Below are 7,599 nucleotides of genomic sequence, written 5' to 3' on the forward strand. Positions count from 1 at the left end.
TTATATCAAATAGTGTTATTCAAACTCCTCATAAACTACATCATAAAGTAAAGCTGAACCTTTTTTTTAATTTGACATTAAAGAAGGTTCTCAAAGCACCTACGGCCTTGACGATTACATTCTCATTGCCGTAATCGCGCGTAGCGCTCTACTGTTAGATTATACAGGCTCCAATTTTAAAAAATGTGGGCTCATCGAAAAATTCGGCTAAAATAGTTTTTAAATATATTTGGTATCTAGTGAAAATTTTTGGATCTATGAAAAAAAAATTTTTTGAAGATTGTCAAATTTTTGAAAAGTATATAACTTTTCTAATTTCCATAAAAATTAAATATTTTATTTGAATAATTTGCAAGTCTTTTACCCATTTATAAGAAACTTTGACAAAAATTTATAAAATTCCAACAACAAACATTTCAAAATTTTGAAAATGTACTCAATTTTTTAATTTTGGTTCCAAATATCTGATTAACGAACTTAACCTTTATTTTGGGGACCTTCAGAAGTGTATTAAATGCGGACTCTATTGGAAAAATTCTTCAAAAGTTAGCGTGGCTATAACATTCAGGTAAGCATACATGCAGAAATACAGACAGACGTCAAGTATCGGAGACATTGACAACATTTTCTGAAACTTGAAAAAAATTTTCTGAAATGTTGAATAAGCTTTAATTTTTTAAATTGTGTGCTAATCGAAAAATTCGGCTAGAAAAGTTTGAAATGTATTTGATATCTACTGAAAATTTTGAATAAAATTTTTGCATTAATAAAAAAAATCATTTTTTCTATTTTTTGAAAAATTTCAAATTTTCGAAAAGTATATAACTTTTTCAATTTTCATGAAAATTTTATTTGGATACGAAAACCCCTTTCAAAATTTGTTTTTCGTCCAAAAAATTTGGAAGAAATTTCGCAGCATTTTAAAGAAATTATACCTTTAGTTCATATGAAATTTTAAAACATTTTTAAGATGAAGAGAATAACTTAAAAATAAGTTTCTCTCCCCCTGTTTTGCACTCTATTTTGTCAAAAAATCCAGTCAAAACATTTTTATTTTGCCTAAGAGTCCTTGACATTCATTTTAAAATTTCTTTAATGACTTTCCCACTGTGCAACAGAAAATGTTTGTGCTCTTAATTTAGATATTGAAAACTGGTTGTATCGTAACATGAAAATCAGTAAAACGTTCTTCCTATATTGTTGTTGCAATATATTAAAAATACATTTCTGACAACATATATCACACATTTTAGGGTGAAATGATCGAAAAAATTCATATATAACTCTAAAATATAAGATTTTACTAATTTTTGTACAGTAATTTTTTAATTGATTTGAATAAAAAACTTAATTGAATTAGGATTTTTATCAATATTAGCATATTCACGCCGGCAATCAACTGTGATACTTCGAAACCAGGTAATCTTTTCGTTCCCGTTAAGAATTGGGTTAATTTCATTTAACTAATATTTACAGTTTATAATGGAATCTAGGCTCCTATAACTTTCAAAACAAGAAATTTTAAAAGATTTTTATTTATTTCGACTTTTCTACGTGTTTAATAAATTTCATACAAAATGAAGTTAGGCTAATTCTGAACGGTAACGAAAATATAGCCTATTCTTTGTAGATCCCATCGATATTTGTACAGAGATGACAAATATTTTTAATTAAGTATATTTTTGGAAACTCACGTTAAATATTTTTTTCAGGAGTCGCGGAGGGGGGGTAGAAAGAGTCCAGTAAGTTAGAATATATATACACCAATAAGCCATTTCCCTTTCGGGATAGGCAGGACCTACTCAGTGGGGGAAAGGAGTAATGTGTGGAAGGGATATAGAATTTTCAGATTGAACCATACTTCTCGTGTTATTTATGTAAATAAAACGTTCGTTCCGCAACACTGCTCCGACCCAGGTTGCTGATCAATCTCTCTAGCAATCACCCCAAATGAAGATCCTCACAAAGTCGTTATGTAAGGTTCCCCACTTGGGATCATTAGTGGCCAAGGTCTTTTGTTTCAGGCGGCATAAACCCACTTTGGACTTCCCAAATCTTTGCTTCTGTTATTTTCATTACCCTTCGAATACCCTACGAAGATTTAAAATTCGCCTGTGAGTTATTCTTTTTGTTTAAAAATTCCTATTTTTTGGTTGAAAATTTAACTTTTTGGTTCAGAATTCTTAAATTTGATCAAAAATTCATCTTTTTGGTATCAGATAAATCTTATTGTTTCAAAACTCATCTTTTTAGTTAAAACTTCAACTACTTGGTTGATAATTCTTGAATTTGGTTAAAAATTCGTTTTCTGGGCCGAAAATTATTATTTTCTTTTTTATAATTCATCCTTTTGCTTAGAAAGTTACAAAATAGCTTTTAAGTTTAAATACTTTCTTGACCAGTTTTTAAAATTCTTTTCTTTTTCTTTTTTAAAAATTCAACTTTTTGGTAGAGAATTTTTAAATTTCAGTAGATAGTAAACATTCTTTCGATAGTATACTAATTTTTTTCTTTAAAAATTCATCTTTTTTTAGTAGAAAATTCAACTTTTTGGTTAACAATTCTTAAATTTTGTTAATAATTTATTTTTTTCGATACAAAGTTAATCTTATTGTTGAAAAATGTATCTTTTTGTTTAAAACTTTAACAACTAGGTTTTAAAGTTAAAATACTTTCTCAAAAATTAAACAAAATTTCTTTCGTTCTTAAAAATTTAAATTTTTGGTTAAGAATTCTTTAATTTTATTGAAAATTTGTCTTTTTTGACAGTCAACTAATTTTTTAGTTTAAAAATTCATATTTATTAGTAGAAAATTAAACTTTTTAGTAAAAAATTTTGTAAATTGATTAAAAATTCGTTTCTTTTTGTAGAAAGTTAATATTTTTGTTTAAAAATTCATGTTTTTTTCTGAGAAATTTAACATCCAGAGTTTAAAGTTGAACTACTTTCTTAAAAATTATTTTTAAAATTTTATTTCTTCATTAGAATTTTGACTTTTTGATTGATTACTATTGAATTTTATTAAAAATTCGTCTTTTTTGGTAATAAATTTATCTTTTTGTTTAAGAATTCTTCTTTTTGGTTACAAATTTAACAACTAGGTTTAAAGTTGAATCACTATCTTGAAAATAATAAAAAATTTCTTTCTTTCGTAAAAAATGAACTTATTGGTTGAGAATTACTGAATTTTATTGAAAATTCGTTTTTTTCGACCTAAACCTAATCTTTTTGATTATAAATGTAATATTTGGTTTTAAAGTTGAACTACTTTCTTAAAATTGCATTTTTTTGTTGAAGATTCTAAATTTTAGTTAAAAATTCATCTCTTTTATTGGAAACTGAACTTTTTGTTATAAATTCCTTTTTTTATTAAAAAATTACTTTTGTCATTGGAAATTTATCTATTCCATTTGTGCTCGAAAATGGTTCTTTGTTTTTTTTTTAATTAATTTAGTTTAGTGGAAAATTTAAGTTTTGGCTTGAGAGTTCTTTTATTAACTTTTTTATTAACTGTTTTGTGTAGAAAATTGTTCATTTTATCTTGAAAGTTCAATAACTTTGTACAAAGAATCAACTATTTAGTAGAGAGTTCCTTTTTATAATTAAGCATTATTTTTTTAAATTAAAGTTTAACTATTCCATTTCTGGTTAAAGATTTACCTTTATTATTTTAAAAAATCAATATTACCCTTATTAACTGTCAGATAAAATTTAATTAGGCATATCTGAACACTTACTCCGATAATCACTCTTTTATTTGAATTGTAGATTTATTATCAAAATTTATAATTTACTACATAGTCACGTAGGCGAGGGTTGTCAATTAAGGTGAAGCGCGGATTGGAAAATTGCCAAAAATCGGTAACGTATTTTATGGATGATCCTTAACCAGAATTCTGGTTAAATTAACCAGAAATTCTTATAAAAAATCAGAATTCTGATTAATTCAGCAAGAAAAATCAGTAAGGGTATATTGAACAAAAATTCTGGCTGATTTAACCCGACATTTGTTAAAAGGATGAATTCACGCGGGTCGGTTAATTAATAATCAATTCTATAGAAAATATAAAAGCGATTATTAAACTACCCGACGCCATTTTTAACGTATGGCAGAGTATGATCACTTGTATCTGATCTGAGGTTAACTGGTCCCATAATTGTTATCAACTATTATAGAATTTATCATCGATTTGCTTGTCAGCGTTTAAATAAATCGTCAGAAAAAGTCAACATGAAGGTACTTTTACATTTCCGTGATTTAGCGAAATGTGTGTACATATTTCCAAAGGCGGAGGCGAACTCATGTTTATAACAATAGAATATGTTAATTATTTTGCATTGAAAAGTCTACTATCGTATTTTTATATTAAAATTTATCCCGTTTCGTTGAAAATTCAATTGTATAAAAGTTAAACTAGTTTCTTAAATATTTATTTTATTGTTTGAAGATTCAATTATTTCATTGATAATTGCAGCTTCTTTTTTGAAAAATAATTTTTCATCTGAAAATTTAACTATTGCATTATCGGCTAAAAATTGATTGTTTTTATTTTAAAAATTCAACGAATTAGTTGATAATGTATGCATTTTGTTATACATTTGTATTCTTTGGCAGAAGATTAATCTTCTTTGTTGAAACTTGAAGTACATCTAGCATAAATCAAATTGCTTTCTAGAGAATTTGCCTTTTTGGTGTTAAAATTCATCTCTCTTGGTGACAATGTACTTCTTTTTCGTTCATAATGAAACTTATTAGTTAAAAGTTATGCTGTAAGAATTTGAATATTTTTTTGAAAATTCTAATATTTTTTTGAAAATTCGAATTGTTTGTGGAATACAACTTGTGATTCATTTTAAATTTAAAACGATATTGGTTGAAATATCATTTATTACATTTTTTGCTTAAAACTCATTTTTTTCTGCGGTCAATTCGACCATTTCTCATTAAAAATTAAAATCTTTTATCGGGTGAAATATTAACAATCACATTTTCGATGAGAATTAATCTTATAGAGGAGAGTACTCGAATATGAGATATTCTCGTAATATGAGAAAACGGGGTATCAGCTAAACTAAGAGACCCACTCTGTTGGTTCTATCACTTAGTTGCAGCCCTTGAAGAAAGAGTAATTTCGTGGTATAGTCCGTTTTTTATTGGGCTTATAAAGATTACAGGCGAACTTTTTGTGAAATCAATGGTGGTCGAGTTCTTGGAAGGGAATTTTTTAAACCCTGTTTATTATTCATTAAATATGTATTTAGCAGTAATGTTTGTCTGGAGTGATGGGGATTGAATAACTAAGTAGGAAAATATCCATACTGTTGAAGTTTTTCATTTCACAGGTCAGGCATAGTAAGTGCATATATGCACGGTGTGGTTCTCATAATATGAGATACCTGTGGTTTTTATAACACTATGGCTACGCGGGGGAAATTGGTTACAAAAATGTTTGTGACTGCTGCAAAAACTAAATATATCTAAATAGCAGTACATTTATACTTCGGAAACAGAATGAAGTTTTTCATTAAAAATAATACGTTATTTTGCATTTTATTAACTATTTCCTGGGTTAACTCATATTATGAGAATAGTTTGACGAGTTTGGAAAAAGCACTTTTTTACATTTTTTGTATTTTCAGCATGAAAAAAATTGTTAATAAAATTTTTTATTTGAGCTTCTTATGACAAACTAAATTTCCTTTAAAATGACCTATATTACTTTTAAATTCAGTACATAAAATTCCGACAATCACACCATACAGAGTTGGTATCTCATATTTGGGTACTCTCTTCTATGTATTGAAATTTAACTGATTTTTTAAAGTTGAACTTCTTTTGTAAAAATTTATTTTTGTTGTTAAAAATTCAGCTATTTTGTCAAAAATTAAATAATTATGCTCAAAAGTCAACTATTTTGATGAAAATTCGTATCATCTTATTGAAAATACAACTATATTTTTTATATTTAAATCTTTTTTGCTCAAAAACTCGCGTAATTTGTTAATAGTTTATTTTTGAAGGTGGAAAATACCACCGTAAAATATTTAGAAAATCTAAAACAGGATTCTTATGAAAGGTAGTGCATTAGGACCTTGAGTTTGTATAATTAATTTATAGTTCGTGGATCCATTATAATTTTAAGATTGTAGAAAATCGTATCTTTCTCAACCTTCTTATAAAAATCAGAACACAATATTTTAAAAAGAGACTAGGTCACGTTAGAAATGTCTGAATATTTCCTTCTTATTGTTTTAATTGAGTTTAAAGTCTTACTGTTTACAAATTTTTTTAAATAATCATACATAGTCTTAAATCAATGTATTTTTACCTATCAATTAATTTCCCACTATAAGATTAGGAAAAATCGACGCTACTCAAATTGGTAATTTTCTACTAATCTTTGATTACTCACTTTCCGATACTTAAATAGGTAAGACTTCATTAATATTTAGTTAAATTTTAACAAATTGCATTCAGCTTATGAATACTAAGAAATGCTATCAATGGTTGCTATAGGGTTTTCTATAACTTTAGAAAAATTATGACACTTGTTTCCCTGGATGGTTTATTACCAACAAATGAAAAGTCTAGTCGATTTCCTCTAAATAATAGTGCAAATATGTTAATTTCCTTAAAAAATCATTTCCATGTGACGCTGTAAATTGAAGACGGTTTATCCTACGAAAACAAACCCAAGAGGCAAGAACGGTTTTATATTTCCTCAGAGGGCGTATCGAAGAATTGACTAAAATTTTTGTAATCCAGGGAATTTTATCTTGGTCTTTGAAAAAAGGTATCTCAGAAACTTCTAAGTATTAGTAGCGACTCGATTATAAATTTGTTTCCCTTTTTTAGAGAATTTTCTTTTTTCCGATATTTTTAAGAAACTTTCCTTCTTTATTGCTTTTTCGTTCAAATTTAACTGAATGAATAGAATCAGGTAGGACAATCTAAGTATCTTTGATTGATTGTTACTTTTTTAAGTTGAAAAGGCTAAAGTTACATTTCTTTTTTAGAAATTATGTTGTTTGATTGAAAATTCTACTGCTTGGTTATAAATTTAGCTAATTTTTTAAAAATGCACTCATTTTTTCACTTAATTTTGTTTGTTTGTTAGCCACTCATTTCTTTCTTCGAAAAACTAAATTTTTTTTTTTAATTCGTTTTATTCTTTCTTGAAAATTTCTTTCTTTTCATTGAAAACTTAATCATTCCATTTTTAGTTGAAAATCAATTCTTTCCAGTTAAAAATTCTACTAATTGGTTTCCAATTAATGTTTCTTAGTTAAAAATTCAAGTTCTTTGTTAAAAATTCATGTATTTTGTTGATAATTCATATTTTTACATTCTCATCACTTATGATTGAGAAAGTATTAGAATTGTCGGAAATTTGACATCACACTTTTTCAACAGATCTCCACGTTTGGAGACCTCCTGAATCCGAAAATCAGGTTTTCACGATGGCGTCTGTCTGTCTGTCGGTCTGTCCGTCCGTCCGCAAACACGATAACTCTCGAAAAGATGAACGAATCAAATTCATCTTTGGCACACTTTTTTTAGGTCCTAAAAGAAAGAACGAGTTCGTGAACCAGCCATT

Source organism: Belonocnema kinseyi, chromosome 3 (assembly GCF_010883055.1).
Source record: "Belonocnema kinseyi isolate 2016_QV_RU_SX_M_011 chromosome 3, B_treatae_v1, whole genome shotgun sequence".
Classification (NCBI taxonomy): domain Eukaryota; kingdom Metazoa; phylum Arthropoda; class Insecta; order Hymenoptera; family Cynipidae; genus Belonocnema; species Belonocnema kinseyi.